General features: G+C 46.6%; 1 protein-coding gene across 1 annotated transcript in view; it reads right to left on the reverse strand.

Annotated features, from left to right (window-relative positions):
* Nucleotides 1-17,618, reverse strand: part of LOC143344344 (receptor-type guanylate cyclase Gyc76C) — a 51,175-nt gene extending 33,557 nt beyond the window's left edge. Inside the window, exons 1-2 of the mRNA XM_076770326.1 lie at nucleotides 17,151-17,618; nucleotides 9,647-9,766 (exon numbers count right to left, since the gene is read on the reverse strand). The gene's annotated coding sequence lies outside the window, so the exon portion shown is untranslated. The remainder of the gene's footprint in view (nucleotides 1-9,646; nucleotides 9,767-17,150) is intronic.
* Nucleotides 17,619-22,584: the final 4,966 nt, after the last annotated feature.

Genomic DNA, 22,584 nt, shown 5'->3' on the forward strand with positions numbered 1-22,584 from the left:
AGCGTTATTAATACGCGGGGAGAAGCGACCAAGCTCGAGACAAGGCGACAATGCCGAACCAAGTTTCGCAACGCGACCGATCCCGTGGAAAAATAACGCAGTCGTCTCACGACGCGGAACGATTCCGCGTTCAGGCCTCGAGAAACGCCGCGGGAACACGTGGCTGGGACACACCTGTTGCGATTACGTAACCCAGACCTGCGAACTCCGTAGGCGACTCCGAGCGCTAGCCTATAACGACCTCTGCGACAATAAAGACGTCTTCTCCGCGTGATGCATGGTGTCATTCACCAACCAAAGCCGCGCGCAACTTTCGACTCGCGTTTCACGTTTCCGACTCGGATTTAATTATGACCGCTGGTGAAAGTCACCGGTGCGGATTTATTTGACGTCCCGAGGCGTCCCTCGTCTGAACCTCGTCTCGCGGAAGACTCCTCGATGGATCACTCGCTATCCTTTTCTATGTTACAACCGAGTCTATTAATAGACAACCGTTATCGAAACTCTTAACGCTCCCAAATCTATCAAGGCCTTCGAGACTCAAGATATTCGAAACATCGGAAAACGACTCGAATCTTCCTACTTTAACTACGAACCATCTGAAAGCTGAAATTCCAACAGCCCATTGCTAGACACACTCCACTTCACACGTCCTCTGTGTCTTCGGAGGATTTCATTTTATATAGACGCCGGATCGAAAGCATCGACGGTATTTACCCAGGAATTTTAGACTTCAGGGTCTTTCTTCGGATCGTAGATATTCTGAATGGTCGTCGCGAACTGGGAATTGCTTTCGTCAATGTTTGCGTCGTCGACGTATCGTCTGTATACGTTAGCGAGTAAACGTACGGTTAGTCTGTCGAGCGATCTTTCTCTGGACAATTATTATTTCGTAGACGGAACGCAGAAACATCGAGTAACAGTTACGGAGGTATCTAAAAGTCGGACTTGATCGCGTTATCGATGTTTCCCTAAATATAACTTATGGACAAATCGTATCGACACAGTGTGCACAGTGTTGAGTACACAAGAACGACGTAAAGCGTATCGGAGCCTCGTCGTTAAACAAGTGGACATAGTTTCGTAAACGGTGTCACGCCCATATTTGCGAGAAAAGATCGTGTCTCTCGAATCGAGCTATTTGTGTCACGAAAATAATGATAACGAACGATCCACCTAACCGTTGGACGATGTTTATACAGTCCGATCATCGTGAAAACGTAGCAAATATACGCTGTCACGTTGTGGTGGAATAATTAGAGCTCGTGTTGCCATTATGTCAGAAACAATCGAAAGAGTATCGTAATTAGTCGTTCGTCGTTTGACAATGCATCGTCGCCGTGACACAGCATTCTGAACATTCGATTTGGCCGAACTAACCTGCAGTTAATAGTACGCGTTAAATATACGCTTTAAGCTCGGCTGCTGTCTCGGTGCTATTTTAAAGTTCAAGGTCACCGTGCACATTAATATCTATCATAAGATGTAAGAGAAAGTTACGCGAGCGAAAGCATCGAAGCGTGTGCTTTCAGGCAATCAAACTTCATTGCTCCCATATTTGACTCCTTGGAACCGCTCGAATTATGTCCGAAGCTACGCGATCGAGTATCCTGTTTCTGGCCAAGACACCTTATACATAACGCTCCTCTTATTTTCTGCTCCAGATTTCAAGTATCCGCGCGCGTGATTAGAAATCACTCTGTGTGTGTCACTGTGTTACGCTGCGATCCAAGAACTGGTTGACACCTTTCAGTCAACGTTTCCTCGCCGATGCTAAACAAAACGGAACGGTTGATCCGACGATTTCAGCCGTAACACGTCCAAAGACGTCGGTGTGTCTCGGAATCGACGGAACTGGTCCTCTTTCTAACGCGTTTCCACTGCCTTTTTCGTCCGAGTTGATCGCGCTCACGGACTGCCCGGGATCGCGACGCAGGAAGTCAAATCGCCGAGCGACCGGTCGCTGGCACGCGTTTATGCAACCCAGGGTCAACACTCGCGGTGCATATCGTTTAGATAAACAGTGATAACTCTCTCGCTGCCTGGAATTTATTCTTCTAGTCGCTATCGATCCTTCCCCGTCGCGGCAACGTTTAGCCGATTCTCTGGAAAGTTGGTTCGAGCTATCCGTCGGGCGCCGTTTAGACGATCGAGTTGTAAATTCGAGGCACTTTCAGAAATTAATGCGAGAAAATTAGTTTATACTTTGTTATTTATTTCGACAAGCACCGCGCGTGCCCAAAATTTGAACCAGCAATTTTATCACACTCTGTACGTCAGTTTGTTTTCCACACGCGATACGTGTAATACGGGTACTAACGCGCCTCGTTTCCTACAGTATATCGTATTACAAGGGGTAATTGAAGAACGATATGCATATATATGTTGTACAAGATGTGCACGCGTGGGCATTGTCATTATCGCAGCTACACAGTACATTAGAGTGTTTCGTGCCGATATAATATATCACATTACTACTGTAAACGTTCAGGGGTGTGGCTCCGTTGGTCACCACAGGATACCTCGATACGCGCGCTCGTATCTATGGATCGTTTACAACTCACCGCCTCTGTGTACTAATTTGAAATTATTTCTTAACGGGAGATTCGCCGGAACGGTAGTCGTATCGCGTCATCTGGATTACGCCTTCATTTAAATTCAAACACCAATACTCGTTGCGTTAGCACCGACTACGGGTCCTTGCGTTCAATTGAATTTTTTTCCAACTAATTTCGAACTCTATAAATTCATCAAACCTGCTCTTAAATTTCTAGGATAAGGCAATTAAATAATAATCTATCCTATCTATATGCAAGAGATATGTGTCCTTATATTAATTTACATTTATAGTATATAATCCTGTCTTTGATAAAAAAAAGTAGACTAGCTTTTAATCGCACAGTACAATTTTCAAATTTTAATTTTCCTTGAAATTACTTTTATCGATAGAGACACGTGGCCGCCACCTTGCGCGTATCCGCATATCTATTATGTTCCACTTGGCAGGTGCAAATTACAAGAATCTTTGGAACGACGCGAATATTAATACCTGACACTAATCTATGACTTTTTGTCGCACGTTAATTTATCTTCTTCGAACTGTCGTAGCATTAGTACTCGTTCTGCAATTTCTATCGACGATCCATTCGATACGATTGAAATACTAAGCAACAGAACACTATGTATGCAGAATTAGTCCTACAACCGAGTTCGATTTGCATCTCTTGTTTGGCTAGAGCTTATATCATTCGACTTTCTTTTCTACAACTTCGTTCTACTACCAGTGTAAAGAAAATGCAAAATAATATTCACTTTGTCCTGTGCATCGACGTTCGATTCCAACGCTCCAATCACGTTTCCAGTCTGTCCAAACGATAACAGCCTCGATAAATAAAGGAATACACGCATCTGTTACATTAAATGGGAATATTAATAGTCACGCATTTACATAAGACGAGTTCGTATAAATCAGAAAAACGGCCGCGATGATCATGTAAGAGAGCTCGTAAAAAGACCGAGCCGTCGAAATAAGAAGACCTCTAATTACTAAGACTACCTGCAGTCTGTTAATTTACCCGTTCCAGCGATTAATTATGCAATCACGAACGATGAAAAAGACCAGGAGAGTCGCGGATGCAACGAATTACGCGAAGATGGTGAAATAGATTAATCGAACGTGCGTGTCGCGAGACTAGTTCGCACGCTGCATCCGCAAGCGTTTCAAAAAATACACCAAGTTTAGCACATTGTTGCGTGACCTCAGGCTCGTACTAACTCTACCAACAAGTCTTGACGTTTGTAACACCAAAAGTTTGCGTGAAAACTGCGAAGAAGTAGGTGATTTGTATTTTAAACGCAACCCGTTCAGAGTCTGAAATAGAATGAAAACAAAAAACACGCGATAGTTTATTTTTAGTCTTTGTTGCATTCGTTTAACAAGAGTCTCGATCGCGTACGGATATTAGACGAAAGCAAACAAAATGTTCGATGCGGAGAAATTTATTGCCTAAGTCGAAAAGCAATCGAACGCTTATCCTAAAAATAAGACTCGAGGGAGCATTCTACTGTAAACCTTTCGAAAAATTGTTTCTTTTCTCACATTTTCTCGAAGCAAACGGTTACATCATCGCCATTATTTAGAAGTTTCGCCTGAATATTTTAGAAGGGGGTATTAAAATGTTAAATTGAAAAAAAAATTGAATTTTTTGAAACCATCAAGGCGAAACCCTCTTTGATAAATTGATCGGGAAGCATGGCGAACGAGGCAACAAGGATGCAACATATTACGTAGATTTCGTGCACGCTGCCACGACACGTGCACGTTCTTTTTTCAATGGACTTAATAACGAACGTTAAAAATAGCCGGCGCTATCTTTACGAGCAACGTGACTTCGCGAAAAGTCATTCCGATCGTCTTCGGTTCGATCGGAATAAACGGCCGCATCTCGGGTAACGTTTCCATTGGAAAAGTTTTGTTTTAGATACTCTCGCGACAAGAGTCGATAAGAGGCGCGCAGGAAACAGAGCGTCCAAGGATCGAAATAGTGGTTATAAATCGCACGGTTTACGGTGTGTCGCGCGAAACACTGTACGGCCCTGCGCGTGTTTCAGGATGCACAGGTAGCAGAAACACGACCAGCACGACGGGACAGAGATTCCTGTCACACTCTGTTGCGATACATTTACTCTAATAAGCCGGTCGATCGGTTTAACAAGCTCGTTAAGTCGACAGTGGCGAACGAAATCCCCGCAAACTGTCGCCTTCTTTCAGGGTAGTAAAGTTTTTGTACGAGAATCGAGTCCATTAGAGTTTCCGGTTATGATCTATATGAAGACGATGCAACCTCGATATTTGCACACGTATCTCGTCCCTTTCGTGTAAAATTTAATAGACGAACGAGTAGCGCTAAAACTCTTATTTCCGAACGTTCTATAAATAAAGCAGCTGTACGTAAAGAAGTAATTGTGGAATCAAAGTTTGCCGACGCTAATTCGATTTGTTTCGACCACGTTTTCCCCGCAACTATCGAGACTGTACCGTGTCTTTGTTTCAATCGTCCGTGTCGCGAACGGAACACAACATTGATTAACTGTGTTATTAATGCTCGAACGAATGCAGTCTCTTTGGAAAGCGGCAAGTATATAGAAATTTTCACGCAGTGTTTATACCCGGAAGAGAAACATCGTGGACCGATTTAGAAACCGGGCCGCTCGAATAGATTCAAGTAACAATATTCGCTCGTTTCCGAGACAAAGGACCAGAGAATTCACTGGGCGATTTCTATCCTCGTCGACTATTGGCTTCGCTCCAAAATCTCCGATAAACTCTGTGTTCAAAATCGTTTTCCCGCTGTACTAATACTGCGCTATTTGTTGTTACTATTCGCAGAGATGTTAAGACGAAGTCTCTTAACTTCTTACGAACGGAAGACTAAACAGTAAACTTGAAATAATCCAGGAATGTCGACCAAGAATAATAAGAATTTTGTCGTATATCGATCGGAACGTTAAATATTAGCGGCACGAATAGGGCCAGCGAGATTGTATGGCTGAAAATAAGAGGAAAATCAAGAATGACGAGTGTGCAGCATACATAAATATAATCCTATATACCGTACACTGTCAGACGATACATCGTTTATAGTACTTTCGCCTCGCAAACGACCTAACAGAAACAAGTGACGCGTGTTGCCAAGTGCGGAACGGTGAGGCCAGTTTCCTACAATGAGGGTTAATAATACATCGTTTCGAAGCGAGGTTTAAACACAATTTTCGACCGTAACACGCCAGTGTTATTATACACACACTTTTCCGTAATTGCGAAATGACGACGTTAGAATAATAACAAACAGAATTCCGGTTTCTCGAGCACCAAGTAAACAAGATATCATCGCTCCTAGTTAGCAATATACCCGCGTGTTGTCTGAAAGCTGGTCAGAAGGCAAGAAAACGTTATAAAATTAACGACACCTCGTTCGGGGAGTTATCCAGCGCACGGATGGGAGTAAGCGTCAAAAGCGTCTGTCTCGCGAAAAGCGCGGGCGAGCATAAACATTTGCGTTTGCCGCGGAATAGTTGGCCTCGCGCCATTCGAACGCCGGTCCCCGTGTTTTCTTAATTTCACTTGGATCGCGATCCGCCTCGCACGACCCACTTGCAAACGACGGATGTTCCGCGGAATCGCACGAACGAACGCACGCACGCACGCGGACGAGACGTTGGCGCGATTCCAAAACGCTCCTCGCACACCGCGAGACCGTAATTCCCCCGATTCAACACGCCGGGGAATCACTCGCCGTCTAGTAACGACGTTTATGCGCGCATAACGCGAACCTGTTATTACGAATGACTAACGAAAGCAAGCAGGATCCTCGCGATAGGATACTCGAGGCTTTCGCGAGCCAATTTCACAGCCTCCCATCTGAGATTCGCTCACGGGCCGATGCGAAACGTACGCCGATCTTCTAGTTTTAGTCGCAGGATACAAACTGACATCCTCCGTGCAGCAAATCGCCACAATTGATTAGAAAACAAATTAGACGATTAAATCTAAAGGGGTATAAAACGGTAGATACGAATATAATGGACGCGCTCCACGGAGGAAGTCCCCACTTAGAATTTTACGCTCCATGGTAAAAATTGCAGTAAAGATTATCCTCGGGGAAAATTTTACGAGATCGACTTACCGTTAAGAATGATAAAACCGACATTATTATACCGTATTAGATAGGATAGACAACGTTCGACGAAAGTTGCTATTATATAAAACGGAACGGAGTGTACGTAATTTTCTAAAGCGCACTTGGAATAATAACCGGAGCGAGCAAGCATTCGGACAAAACATGCGCGTACGAAGGCACAAGTCACCGAGAGACCGATTGACGGATCTAATTAAAAAGAGCGATTGTAACCGCGATGACGTGGTCGCTCCGAATACTTTTTCCGTGATTAATTGCCGCTTGATTTCATCGTATGGCGAACGCCTGTCTAAAGGATTAGATACAGTCGCAATGCAAAGCGATTGACAGCTCGAGCGATAGCGAACTACTTGGAAATTGTTCCAACGATAGTTGGAAAAATCACTGAGAAGTCTATTAATAAATACCGACAGCATCGCTTCCTTCCTGCGGTCCTTGAATCATCCGCGTGTCGGACGCACCTGTACAGCTGTTACAACTATAGCAGGAACGCAACAATGAAATTTCTGAGGCGAATAATAGTCGTAATCTTTCGTTAAATTAAATTTATGCAGAGGCTGGTTCGCCTTATCGGAGTGTACGCGTACGTTTCAGTAGAATAAGTGAAAGCGGACGTTTCGCGAAAAGTTTATCGAAAGTGAAATTAACATGCGAGGCGTGGTCAAGTATCTATTATGAGGAAAGAGAGATTTCCAGTTGTGTTTACGTTATTACCAAATTAGAACAGAAATCGTATTTTAAACGTAAACCATGTATTCCACAAAAGCATACAAGTGCAACGAATTAGGTTTGCGTGCATAAAACAATAGCATTGATTCACGGATCGTTACGTCATTTAGGAACGTAAACACGAATCGAAAGGATCGAGGCGCGATCCACGAAATCAGCACGCAACGGCGACTAGCTACCGAATAATGGGAAACGATCGAGAGTCCGATCGAGTATGGAATTTTATCGTCCGTGCACCTATTCTACGCACGGTCGCATAGATCCAATGCCGTTTACACCGCCACCGGAGTTTTTCACCCCTCCCTCGATCCAGAGATCTTTAACTACTGTTTCTCGGTACCGATGCAGTGTATCGCGTTACCGCGATCGGCGTGTAACTTTATAACACACGTCCGACTATTTCTCTCTATCCAGTCGCAGACCGCAATGTTATTACTACAGAGGCGAGCAAACATACGATTTCGCAGTTTTCTCGCGGGCTAGAAACACGACATTTCATCGGGGAAGGCAATAGGAAATCGCTGTCCGCGCGCGGTCTACCGTCGACGGGGAAATCTAGTATAACCACTGTTTCGCTAAATAATTATTCAACGACGCTGTAAATCAACCGACGCGGACGTATCTCTGCAACGGCGAGCGCGTGCCGCCACGCGAAATTGCTATGATTCTGGAAATTCCATCGCGAGGCCCGTCTCTATCGCGCACGCCACTAATAACAACCTGACGTTTCTATAAATTCACATTCCCCTCTGACATCGTTACGATACTCCGTCGGGTTAACACGCCTCCTAGGTGGCTGCAATTACTACCTGGAAACCTACTAATCTTCCGAACGATACCATCCCCCGGAAAACAGATCCAATCGAGAACGCAAACTTCTATAAATTGCTTCTCATAAATTACTCTAGTATCGAGGAGTTCCAAAAAAAAGTCTAGAGCTGCTGGAGAAAAATAGAGGAACGCTTGCGAGCGTGCTCCAAAATCGAGAGTGCATTTAGTAGGAATAACCCTGTAGAATCTAAATCTAAACGGACGATGATTCAACCGCTTCTTCTTTTACCATGAATGGTATTGCATTGTTCCACGCTTCCGTGTAATGCATACACGCGGACGCAAAGCACGGACACGGTGGCACACACTGGACAGCGTGCACGTGCATACGCCAGAATTCTACAGAAGTAGCTATCGTATGTTTTCCCTGCATACAATGTTCGTGACTGGTTTTATCGCCGGCGGGCCCTTCTTGCCACGCCACACCAAGTTACACACGGTCATTTGTGGTGATCGCGCGAAGACACACGTTGCGACCGCTGGCGCGGCTCTGCATCGCGCTTTCGACGCGAATATTTCGGCGGTGGAGGCATTACCGAGTCCAATTGTCCCGACCTTTGGTCCGGTGTGCAATTACGCAACGCTTCTACTTGCCTTAACGACTGCTCTAACGACACAACGCGCCTAACATTCTGTGGTTTTTTAACACGTTCCACGCCACGTGAGTTTCATCGACGATATTTGCTCCAAGGAAAACTTGGAAGGAAACAATATGGAACTATATTTCTGGGGAGGTAAAGGTATCGTGAAATTCAGCTCAGGCGGTAGCAGGGATCGAAGGTTACTAAACAGACCTAGCCATGATCAAAGACGATCGATCAAGATTCCTAGATCTTCCAAGTAATTCGATGTTTCCGTAATTCAGTAGATTCGAAGCGTTCGAAATCCGATCGGTAAGCGTAGCTATTCTGAGGCGGCTCGGCTGTTTTCATCGGAATATCAGCCGCGAGTGAAACGTTTGCGTATCTGTGGCACGCACGATCCGACACAACACACAACACACACGTACCGAGGTTTAAAGCGCGTCGAGGCAGCGCGCGGAGAGCGAACGGGCGATGTTTGCGGTTCCATGGCGGACGTGGACCGAGATAACGCATTAAAATAGTACGCCAACAAACGATAACACGCATTTAGAATATCTGCCGCGGTGTCGTTCCTCGCGGCGATATTAAATCGCGAGCTCTCTGTAATTGCAACGATTCAAGCGGCTAACACCCTTCTCATCGACGTTGCCACGACTTTTAATATACGAGAACGAAACACTACCGAGACAATAAGTTCGCGTACGTTGCCACTCTAATGATAACTGGTGCGTTCGATCGTCGCCGCCCCGAGGTCGTTTACACGCACGTTGCTCGATCAGGGAAAAATTACTTTTTTAATCTTACCTAAGCAACATGGCAGAATAACTTCAGGGAGAAGATTGTCGATGCTTCGACGCTATATCGCGAACATGCTGCTGCCAATCGGTGCTCTTCGCGGTTTCAGCCTGAACTTCTAACAGCCACCTGAAAGAGAACATGAAAAGAGGACACGTTTTATTCGTTCTTAATCTCGTTCGTCCCGATCGTTTGCGCTTCGTCCGTGCCTCGCAGGAGTCTACGAAAATTGGAATACCTGCGAGGCACTCCGAAACTCGGGCTAACGCTACAGTTTTAATCGAAACATTTCGAATATGTCTCCTATTACATAATATTTTTATACTAGTTTTACATGTACGGGTACACAGAGCAACTCCTCGATCCGGTCGTCAGAAAGACGAGTAATTACGCGACGTCCAGCAAAACACGATATGGTAATTAGTTAATTATCGAATTATTAGCATCGTCGTTAATCGATCACAACATTTATCAAGCGTTCGCGTACAAACTCCAATCTAAATTTCTCTCGGTTTTTCAGTCCCGAGACGATTAAACGATAAACGAATGGCCACGCCGAGACTGCAGCTATGCGATTTAGCATAAAAGTGGTATAAAGAAACGAATTCCAATTGGTGTTCCCGCGGCCCAACCGCCACCATCGCGAGCACAAAAAGTAACAGTACTCGTCGCCTCGGAACATCGGTTATCCGACCATAATTTCCAACTAGAACGCTTCGTTGAATCGTCAGTGATCGAGACAAACGGTGGGCCCGTGGCTCTGTCTATGTTCCACGTGTAAACACACCTGCCCGGCGCGTGTCACGTTCATTTGCAGCGGTTATGTTGGCGCGGCGCTCGTAAATGTAATCGCGTCAATTAAGGCGACGCTCACGGATTTCTAATCGGTCGGGCCATGCGAGCCGGATTATGTCGCCTGTTGGCACGCCGGCGATTTTAATCGATCGATCCACGCGAGAGGAACGAGCCAGCGCCAGCCGCGACTCGTTCCCGTCTCGTTTTCATTCCATTTTTCTCCCGTCGCGTTTTTTTACCCGCGCCGTATTTCCACGCTACGCTTACGTAACGCCGCGAATGAGGATCGCGTATTAATTACACCGGCAGCTGCGTAGCCACGCGACCCTGAGGAAAAGTTCGATTCCAATGGATCTATGATTTACACGCGTATCGCCGCCGATCGTTCGCGAACCGATCGAAACGAAGTTGGGAATCAAATCGCGTCTCGGGAACACCCACATAGCTCGGAGAGCCAGGGTGCGTAGGTGATTTCACTATTCCGGTACGGCGGTGCATCGGATAAGAGACGAGGCAGAGTCCAGATATAGACCTGTAGTAGGTAATAGTTCGGTAGGTGGTAGTGGTAGCGCGAGCGGTAGGACCGGTAGGTTTGGTTTACTTCAAGTTTGTTGCGGCCAGCCGGTTGGCCACTTTTCTTCATCGTCTTCTTCCTCTTCCTTTTTCCACCCGACATTTTTCTCCTTTTTGCCTCTCCTTCCCTTCTACTGCTATTTCCTCGTCGTTCATGATCATCCACCACCGCCGAGCGTTGTTCGTCCGTCCTTCTTCCCCTTTTGCGAGACGTTTCTTCGAATGGCGTTTATTTTAATGCGATGCCGAGGTGTAACGGCAAAAAGTATCCGTTAAAATCGTCTGATAGATAACATCGACGACGCGTGTAGCGAAATATTAGAGGCGTAGCGTCTTGTTCTGGTCGTTTCACGAATGGATGGAGCAACGGAGGCCAAGTCGAGAAAGAGAGAAAGGGAGATTCAGGCAGAATTACTCGTCAGCTCGTAGTAGAATGGTGGGAACGGAAAGAAAATCTCGACGAGCCTCTTTGTAGATACCGACGACTTTGATAGAGGCGTGTCCATGTCGACAACCTACCATTAGGATGAATAAGCATATCTTTATGAGATCTGAACAAACCGCGAGCCTCTCGTATCAGTTACGTTTTTACTTCTGAAATAATCGACGAATGCTTCGAAAACGACGACGTGGCGCGTTTCGTTTAAACGGGAGGACGCGATAGAGAGACGACACGTCGGAGGATCGTGGAATCTAAATTTACCGAGCGTCTTTTTCGCGATTAACTTAATTTTAGTAACGCTGTTTAGTCATCGTTAATCTTGAAACGAGTTTGTACGTTTCTATCGCGTATGCTGGCGATCGTGCTCGAAAATAAAAAGAACCTAGAATCCAAGGAACGCGTCGCACGACTGACGCACGTTCCGGCACGGTATCAATTGTGACCGTGTTTCGCCAAAGCAATAAGAAACTCTATCTGTCGGAATCTCCATTGCAGGGACAATATTCATTATTATATTACATCATTGCGTAATCGACGTTTACGGTTTTATGGGACTGGCCTCGCGCGTATCGCGCGCCCGCACCGTGTCTAGCAAACTCGGAATCGGAATTGCTCGGACGATTCCGTGAACGTTCGTATTCTGCCGGTCGCGCAGGCAGACATGCTGGCAGCGATCAGGATTTCCCGGTAATCGTGCAAGTCGAACGACGTACGTGAAAAGGAAGAAAAGCGTCTTCGCGGGCCCCGCGCGCTCTAGATCCGTAGATCGGACGATCCACGCCGTGCACGGAGCCGTTTGCCACCAGCGAGACATCGTTCGGAGCAATTTCGAAGCTACCGATTAGGGGGGGGGGGGGGACCTTTGATCTTGGCGTTTTCCTCTGTCGCGTGAATCCCAGGAATCGATAGATCGTTTCCCGTGAACTTGAACCCTCCGATTCCCTCGGCGCGGCCACTTTCGTCGTGCAAAACCGGAAGGTTGAAATCGGAGTTAACGACCAACAGGATTCTTTAGGGAATTTCTCGGGGACTGGACCGGACCGAACCGGACCGCCCCCGCCCCTCGGCGTATGTCACCGAAAGAAAACCCTCGTCGGCAGAAGAACCTCGGACAGGGGGTTGAGCCCGTTTCGCGGGGAACTGGTTCTAACGGAGTTTTATGCCGCGCGGTGGACCAGTTTTGCGGCCGTCAATGAAGTGCACTGTACACCGTCGCGAGTGCACTTGAGCCGCGCGGAGCCGAGGGGGGCTGGTACACGCGGTGCACATTGCCCAGCACGGAGAACCAGTCATTGGCCGATCGGCCAATCGCGTCACGGACCAAAAGAAGACGACCGCCGGTCGCTCGTTTCGAATGGTTCGCCATGAGTCGATTCGTGCGACGATCTCTCCTCTCTCACCCTCGTTTTCCTTCCTCCTCGCTTCTTATCGTGTATAAGCCACACACGTGCACACACGCGCACACGCACGCTGCGATTCTCCGCTCTCTGTCTCCACTGCCTCCTCTGCTGCCTCCTCCCCCTCTTTGCCCCTCTATCAACCCCATCCCTCTTTCTCGTCTTTTTCTCCGATCGTATCTCAGTTTCTCCTTCTCCTGCTCGCTGCTTCTTTGTCTTTCCTCTTTGCTCGTTCTTCGCGGGGCCGATCTTCTCTTTTCATTGGTCTCTCCTCATTGCAAAGTGCCGTAATATTCTCCTGCCGGAGTTATTTTCGTCGCGCTCACCCAACCAGCTCTCCCGAGGCGGCATTGCACGAGGTTGCTCTCTGCGCATTGTCTCGAGGCCCCTGCCAGAGTAACTGGATTTCCAGGCTAGCAAGGCGATCGCCGCCGATACCACCGATCTTCCCTCCTTTGCCTTTGTCTCTTCCCACTTTGCCTCGCTCTTCTCCTTCGGTTTCTTTCCCGTGGATCTTGGTCCGCCGCTGCGGGACAGGTCATTCTTATTCGTACAAAAAGTTTCCTTTCTTTTTCTTTTTACGCCGGAAAACCATGAAAACTCAGAAACGATTAAACGTCTCGTTCGAATACGAGAAAAGATACAGAGAGATTCGGCGCATTTCGGAGTCGCTTGGCCAGAATAGATACGAGCTGTTCCGTGTTCATCGACGAAATGGTTCTCTGCAGTGTAGCGCTCGAGAACGGCGCGGTAAACCACAGTGCTGCTTTTAGACTCGTTAAATACATCTGCAGATCGTTAATCGGGGCCTGAATGAAAGGAACATCATGATCAACCGAGACAACCGTAGTCGTAATCTCGCGCACAGTCAAGCGTGCCGCGGCTGTGTGTGCACGTGCGAGTGCCACTCGTTACTTAATGCTTACTTATGTCGGCGCATTACTCGTTAGTCATTACTCAACCACCCTTGCCGCTCAACACAGCAGCGCTTTAATATTCCTCGGATCACGCGAGTCGCCGAACCGAAAATTAAAGGCACCGCGGGTCGTTAGAACCTTTGAAAAATTATCCTGCTCGGCTATCCCAAGGATATTTATTTACTACGCCCACGGATTTCCCATGATTTTGGTTTAATCTTCGATCTTCCCAGCGTTTCGCGTAATTTCGCACGTCCGAAATTCGTGTCGTCTGATCGCCGCGTAAAAGGAAGCGAAGCAGCGCGACGTCGAAATTGCGTCGAAGCGAACACGTCCGCTCGCGGATTGCATACCTACGCTACCACGAGCAGTGTAAACGAAACGTGTGAATATTAAGCGAGTATAGTATTGCATAACGCGCCACGACGTCGTTTGATAGTGATAAAATGCTATTTTTACGTCGTGTTCGGCGCTCGTCACTTTTCCTATCGACACGCTTCGATACGCCTCGTTTTCCGCCACCTGCGTAAATGTAACCCAAACCGATACCGTAGGAGTCGATCGGTCAAGCTAAAAAAATTACTATTACTCCAAAGGAAAGATGAAAACTCGGTATTCGAAAAGATTTCGCGAAAAAGAGTGTAATAATAACCGCTTAGGTCATCCTACGTTTCATTAATTTTCCCCGAACGGCCTAAGCACGGGTCAATCGTTTAATTTCAGTGCTCGCGCGAAGCATGTAGAGCTAATTACGGCCATTAAGTACGGGAATACTTAACCTGACTGATTAATTAGAAAGTACATTTTTGTACCGTTGTGCCGGATCGCGCGCGTCACGTCGAAAAAGATTGCTCTCCCAGAGACGCCGGGATTGCTTTCTTTTGATTCCGCTCGAGATACGTTCTCGTCGGATTATCTATCCACCCAGCAAATCGATCTCGCTGCGCGATTCAAATTTCTTGCTCGTTTTGCGAGGAAATCCACTCTGCGGCGAAACCAGCCGCGAGGATATAAATCTCCCGCGACATATGACGCTCGAACGAAAATATATAAAGTAGCGTATAGCCCTGTGTAACGAATGCGACGCAATTACATTAAATTGTCCGCATTAATTGCCATTAGATGTACCGTAGATCATACGCGTTAGCAGCGCCGCTGTCGGTAGGTATCGAGAACCACGGTACCGAAGCGTAGCGGTTTCCCTCAAGATTTATTGCCTCCGTGAGCAATTTACGCGCGTGTATCCTAAACTAAAATTACGCAAAACAGTCGTAGCAGCCTGGCGAACGGCATTTTTATCGGCATACCAATTAGAAAATATCGAGTAGGTACTCGCACCCTGACAGTCGCGTTACGCGGCAGTTATTACTCCACGTTTTCGAGCAAGCCGAGTCATTGCTTCGCGCACGACTACGAACGCTAGTCGCTTTAATAAACTTGTAAACGGCCTTTTTAAGAAACGTTGTTCGCGCACGCCACCCGTTCTAATTCAACTCTGTATCTGCGTCCGTACATTTTTTACACGCCCGAGGAAATAAAGACCAATGCCAACGAACGCGAAAGGTTCGTTTCAAGGTTCGATTTCTTTTCACGCGTCGTAATTTTGTTTAAAAGAATCCCGTACCCTCGATGCAGGAACACGACGCAGCACGGTGGTCGGTGTGTTCGCAGGACCACCTGTTTGGGAGCTAACGATGTTGCTGCTTAGCAGTGGTATAGCGGTCAATAAAGGGGTTAAGCATCGACGTTCGAAATAATTAAGTTCATTAAACGTCTCTGCTGGTACGGTCGTTCCACCGAGTTCCTTTTGAACGGCGTACGATGAAAAGCTATTGTTTGGCCGACGGCTACGCCGGACATCTCTCCTGGACAATATTTATCGTGGCAACCTTTGCCCCGTAGCTCGGAACGAATTTTATTTTCTCGGATTACGAATGTCCGCGACGCTCGCTCTAACGCGATCCCTTTCGTCGCCGTGGGACATAATCTAGTTACTCGATTTTTTTATCCGCGCCTAGTAAGAACTCGTCGAACGAGGAAACCACGATGCGTTTATCGACGGAGCGAGGTGGTCGGTAAACGATCTATTCTCGATCCTCGCCTATTTCGATCTAGATCCGACGATGTTCGTCGCACGCTAACAATTTATCGATACGAGAATACGTTTGCGAATGCATTTTCGATAACTTGGTCGCCGAAAATCGTGCACAAACAGAGATAAGATCCGAAACGAAACGTTCTCTGACGTACGAAAGGTACCGAGGGTGACTCAGCTAAGTCACAACAACGCGCGCAACGTATCGCCGCGTGCAAATTCAAGAAAAATTAATCTTTGTCAACGAATAAAAGAAAGAAAAGAAAAAGCTTGCGGCCGAAATAAGAACGAGAAGAGTGATCCGTTGATCGTGCATCGCAGTTCCGACGGGCCGAAGATTCGACGTAGGAAAGCTTCGATGGAAATTTTCCTCCGCGTTCTCTTATCTGTTCGTTCGGTAAACTGTTAGCGGTGGACCCCGACACGATACATTGGACGTTGTCGGCCTAGTAATTTTTTGAGATCCAAGACACGGTCGCACGAGCTCCGTTTCGTTTGCTTTTATACGTCAGAGATTCGTGTATCGGAGCCAAGCGACGAAAATACAACGCCGCTTCGATACGCCGATTACCGAGGGCACATACATATTGGCTTGGTGAAAGAAAAATAGCGACATTGTCGCATGTTAGTTTAATTCGTCGAATGCGAGACGCAGAAGAGACGCGAACAACAAGCCGCTTGGTTCCGGAAATACACGGTAGGATCGTCCGTGCGGTCGCGCGTGACAAAGAAATTGGAGATTTCCATCACAAGGCGCGTGTCATGCGTCGAAAATTCGCTGCGGGAGCATCGCGGAGTCGTCGGCGTCGCGATGCACTTTACCCGGCTGGATCGTCGGGTTTCGCGCGCACTATCTCTCGAGCGGTTGTTGTTCCGCGCGTGTACGTAGAGATTCGACGCGCGCCCTTCTTATCGCGAAGGAATCGACCTTTCCGCCGGGGGGAAGCATCGATCAGCGTGATCTCCGGTCGATCGTCGCTATCGGTCCGCGTATATCGAGTGACACTCGAGAATTTTTGTCAGCGGAATTTCCTCGAGGCAGCTGGCGCTCGTCCAATCGTTCGGTCTAGCGGACGCCTGCTAGAGACCGTCCTCCTATTCGCTCGTGTGTACCGCGCAACTATTCTCGCCGGTTCTCTCTCGGCAGAGAGAGCGAGCGGTGCGTCGACCGACGACGCTTGGGTCGATGGACAGAGAAAGAGAGTGGGTTAGGAGGAAAGGGAGGAAGAACACAGGAAAGCAAAGAAAGAGGGGAGGGGGGAGTGTACACGGGGCGCACACGGTTCTCTGTTACCTGCGACTCGTGGCCGTGTCCAGCATGGTAATCCAATCCCTCGGATGGCGGGCTACCTCGTCATCCCTGCGGGTCTCTGGTCGACCGATCGCGAAAAGCCGAGGAACTTCACTTAACAGCTACTTCCGTCCTCGAGAGGCACTGCTCGTTGGATAGAAAAATCACACACTCGCACGATGGACCGCGACTCCGAAGCGCGCACGGGAGAACGCGGAAGGACGCCTTTACTGGCGCGAAGGCGACGCACTTCTATCCGCCAAGTTTTTCCGTCCTTTTTATTCCCCCCTATCCTCCGGACCAACGTACCTACACTGGTCACGGTTTTAAACGCACGCGGAACACCACACTGGGGACTCGCTACGCGCGAACCACGATCCGACGACGACAAATCGCAGGTTCCTTTTACGAACAACGAAACGCGCCTCCGCGACAACCAATCCCCATACCCATACGAACGACCGTACGCAAGCAGAGGCCGCAATATACTGAGCGAACACATGACTTCGAGGGGGCCTAGTGTTGCCGCAAGCCGACCAGGTGGCACCACCAGAGCGGCGCTCCGATCGAGATCGGCTACTATATACAAAGAACATTCGAAATTCGCGCGTCCACGATTTTCTCTCCTCTCGTGGAAATTATCGCGAAATTAATGGAACGCGTGTACAGGCGTGTAAGCGATATGCCATCGAAATTTTCGACTCGTTCTCGATGACGAGAAACGAGCTAATCCGGGCATGCGACCGGTTGTAACCGAACATGAATTAATGCGAGTCCTTCTTTATTGTACGTAGTAATTTGCACGAATTCGGTAATCACGCCGATCAGCAACACTTTATAAATATCCGTTGCACAAATTCGAGGAATGTCGGCTTGTGTGCATTGTGTTTTGCACAAGGGTTAGACGTGTACGTCCCGCGGTAATTAGTGTTCCACGTTTCTGGCGGGAAACTGCGGTTTTCGATATACAAATAGGATGTTTCTGTTATCTTGCGTATCCTAATGCGCAATGTTATTTCTGCTGATATGACAGAATATGTCGGGACAAATTTGCTTGGTTCGAAGCCAAGAATACTATGAGTCATGCTTTTTCTCTCAAGGTTATTTCTTTTCGTGTTATGGAGGTCATTACCATTTTTTTTACACGACCATACTAACGACCTTCAAATAACATCGAATAAAGAAATGTCGCTAATTGAAAGGCAATCGAATAAACGTCCCCTGTTATTTTCACGTTCGTGTTTATTGCATTCGTAGTTGTTTATTGCAATACGGTATGTATTTAAAGCCATTTTCACATATTAAAATAATTGCACACATTTAGTAAAGGTTAGTTTGTATATTGTGTTTCGCCCACGCACTAACGCCGTAACTACAGTGTTCTGTAAATTAGACGGTGCTAGATAGACATTCTGCGATAAATGTCTCCACCGAGCATATAATAATTTAGATGTCTTTGGCGTGGGTGCTTTTCACGATATCGACTTACCGCTTGCTTGTAATTTTCGCGACATTCGCCAAACGTTAAAATTATATCAACGATTTCACGTGGTGCGTAATCTACCGTTTTAATAATCTCACAGGTGAATTTCGAAAGCCGCCACGTTCGAAACGCGTTGCGTGATTAGTACAAACATAAGATGTCAGATGCCGCGCGTAGGAAAGATAAGTTTCAGCATAGGATGTTAGATGTCAGGCATAATTGCTACTATAATTGACTAACGCTTCGGAATATTAAAATTCAATTATTTCTCGAACGAATAGTTTCTCGGTATAAATAGATCTTTCGTAAAAATTCGTAACACCTAGGAGTGGATATTTTGTAACGAATCGCAACGCTCGAGGGATTAATAAATTCAGATTCAACGAGAGAATATATGTTAGACGCCATATTGGAGAACAGTATCGGCATATTTGGACCAAAGTTACAGCGTTGCTCCAGCGGATGCCGAGATTCACGGTCGATAGGAATCGAACCACATATTTGAAATGTAGAAATATCAATTTACCACACGTGTACGCAACCACAGTTAGCAACAGTGACGTAGCCAACGACGTACAGAAGCGGCGATTGGCTGCTAAAACAGCTGTTATCTTATCTTTTTCCCGCGAGTGTCAACACTCGCCGCTTGTCGTGTACAACGCAGCGTATACAATGTGTAACTTGTAGCAGTGCGATGGGCGAAATTGTTTTCGAGTCATCTCTTTCCCGATGTTTTGCCGACTACATATCTAGCGTTCGCTCTAGGCTTTCTTTATTCTTCCCCTCTTCTCGTTAATCGTCAAATTAATAAACAACTCGCTTTACAATCTACATTTTTGGTGGAGATACATAATGAAAACAACGCATAGCATAGATCGTTCGGATGATAGAAACTGGGTCTTTTGCCCTGTATCTCGAGAATAACAAAATCGTCGCACTTCGATAACGTTCCTTGGAATTTAATCAACGATGTCTTACTCGATACCTTATCTAAAATAGTCTATCGATGAAATCGTACATATGTTAGAACAAGCACTTGATTACAAGTACATTATCGATGCGAGGATCTTCTCTGTGATTGCACAGATACGTGCAACAAGAGTTTGCAAATTTTCAATCGGAAGAATGTACTATTAATCGCATAATCATCGTACGAACAATGTTAGGTACGCGTTACTTTCTGCAAAAATATATTGCAGCCGATCGCGATTGTTGTTCGACTGTTATTATGTACGAAACACGAGCGACGTGTGTTTCACTGTCGAACGAGCCAGTGTGATAAAAGCCAAGTTTTGTCTTCTGGCCTTTTGATTAGAGGCCTGGGGTTCGGAACGTACTTCAATTCGAGTAGAATCGCTGTACACATGTGGTTACTTTATGCCTATCGAGCGGATCATAATCATACTAATTAGTTTTGCTCCGATATCGCGGGAATCTCAGTATTCCATCGGGAGTGAGCAGAAGAGTGCCTGTTTTTCTCGAGTACTCGAGCAGCCCGAAGTCAGGGTACTCGAGTCCGCTCGGCGGCCGAGCTGCGAATCGTGTCGATGGAAATCAGGCTAAATGACAACGAGACCGAGCGTCACGATCGAACGTGTCGAATCGCGACGAGTTTATTTTCAGCTCGGTCTAAGCTCGCGCATATCTTATGTAAAGTAACCGAGTGCGCGTGGACAACAGTCGCAGGTGCGAGGGTTATGACAAGAAGCGACGACGAAGGAGAAATCACAACGGGTGGGAAATTTTCACCTTACGCGAATCGGGTGTCTCCGAGACAGACGTTATCGCGATCGTTACACTCTTTCTCGTATTGTACGCCGACGATGTGCAATTTAGCCCGGCGCGGCGATCGGGGCCGCTCCTTTTCGTCCGAGCGACGACGATCACTCGAGCAGATTAGCATTCCCGTATCGAAATTTTTACCGCTCTATAGACGTTATTGTTCTACCGACGGATGAAGATAATTCCGCGTCTATAAATAGACAACGTGGTCGGCAGAAGGAGAATCCAATAAAAGTTCGCTCCGTAGAGACACGTACGCGTTCGAGCGTGAAGTCGAAATAATACGGCGTCACCGACTCGATTAATATTAAACGATCGCGCCAACATGCCGGCATTATTACCGACTAAACGAAAGGTCCGCGCGAATTACGAAAAACCTACGGAAAGGAAAAAGTCGAAAGAGAAAGTCCAAGCTCGAAATGTTCTTGTTATTCCGTCTCGTTCGGATCGTCGGTACACCGAGTCGTTAAAGTGTAATCGTATGCGTCACGTGCGTCTGCGACTGCCGCTAATGACGGATCATTTTGCAACATTGCTCCGACCGACGTTCAACAACATCGTTCTCAGGAGGCAGATACACCATTTGAAAATTGCGGCGCCGCTTGCAACCTGTATAAACAATCAGCCATTACGCACCGTTATACGATAATCGTGCTTGACGTCAAATATTAAATGATTTCGCTGCGTGAATCAGGCTGTTTAAATTGTCCGGCTTGATTGAATGATGGCCGCTCCTCTAAGTTGGCCGACAACCACTTCACCGTAAATAAGATGGTACCCCATTCTCTGTATAAGTCGCCTCGTTATACAGGGTGTTCGATTTCTACGCCGCTCGCTCAACTCGTCTTTCGTCTTCTCGTTCGTCCGACCTCGCGACCTTGGAAAAGCTTGCGCACCGTTCTTGCTTTTTTCGTAATTTCCTCTTTCGATAGGCGCAAAAATAGCATCGAGTTCTTCAAATTCCTCCTTGATATTTTTGTAAGTTTTTCAAAGCTTTCGAAAATTCGCGGCCACACGGTGAGGCGAGCAGTCATGGGTGAAGAATTTCGAACCTAATCGCAATTCGAGCGTTCGCTGCTACTTTCCATTTTCGAAGTTTATATTCAGCTTCGACCACGAGAACATTATACGACGATTTCTGGACAAAATTAACGGGAACGTCGTACGTGTCGTATTCCTGCGACGACAGTATATTTAGGATTAGGTTTTATGATAGCAACATGTAGACAAATTCTTTTTACGTTACGTAATTCTGTAAAATGGGGAAACAATGGTTCTAAGCGTGAAAATAACGCGGGTCGAGAACGAACCGAGACTATAATATTGGTCAGCAGTGTATATGGTTTTAGAGATAACTCGTTGCGGAATTTTCACGCGCGTGCCGAGGATTTTCTCCGCGATTTCAATATCCGTTTGCTCTGGCGAGTTTGCAAAGGACTCCGAATAGTAAATTGCGCAATAAATTCAGTAGCCTTTCTCGTATTTGCACGACTCTTTCGCACTGGAGCGTGGAGCGTACCGCGCGTACCGCGATCACGTGCCACGGAGACGCACGTAACAAGACGTGCAAATTAAAGTAACGAAGAGTTTAGTTATCTGCTGAGCCACTAACGGATTTAGTTATGGTTTTCGCGATCGATCGTGCCACTCGATCGCAACGACGGTCAATTATAAATAAACGTAACAGTACCAGCCTTATTAAAAAAGGAAAGGAATGCCGATAGCAATGCATATTACAACGTTCCCTTTTTCAACGGTCGAATGGGACTTTCTAACGCCAATTCGCGATGGAAATCAAAACGAACTTGACACTTTTATCCGATACCGTTCAAAAATACCATAGGTCAGCGCGCGGGTTGCATGCGCTCAACATCCCTGAAACTCTGCAACCAAACCTTCGTCTTTGCCGATCGTCGTCGTCGTCGAATCGCTCAACATTCCTTCGGTTTTCTCGTACGGTGAATATTTAATCGACCGACGGTTTATTTCCATTTTTATGGGGCAGGTTTTTGGTTTTTGGTCATACACTACATTTTCGGTAAAGAATTTTTTTCTCTTAAATGCGTAAGATTTCGGGGGTATGTCTATTCACCAAAAATGATTGTAATTGACCTCCGCAACTAAAAATAATTTTTTTAGAACGATTCGAAATGTTTTAATTTTGTCGAAAAA

Source organism: Colletes latitarsis, chromosome 8 (genome assembly GCF_051014445.1).
Source record: "Colletes latitarsis isolate SP2378_abdomen chromosome 8, iyColLati1, whole genome shotgun sequence".
NCBI lineage: Eukaryota > Metazoa > Arthropoda > Insecta > Hymenoptera > Colletidae > Colletes > Colletes latitarsis.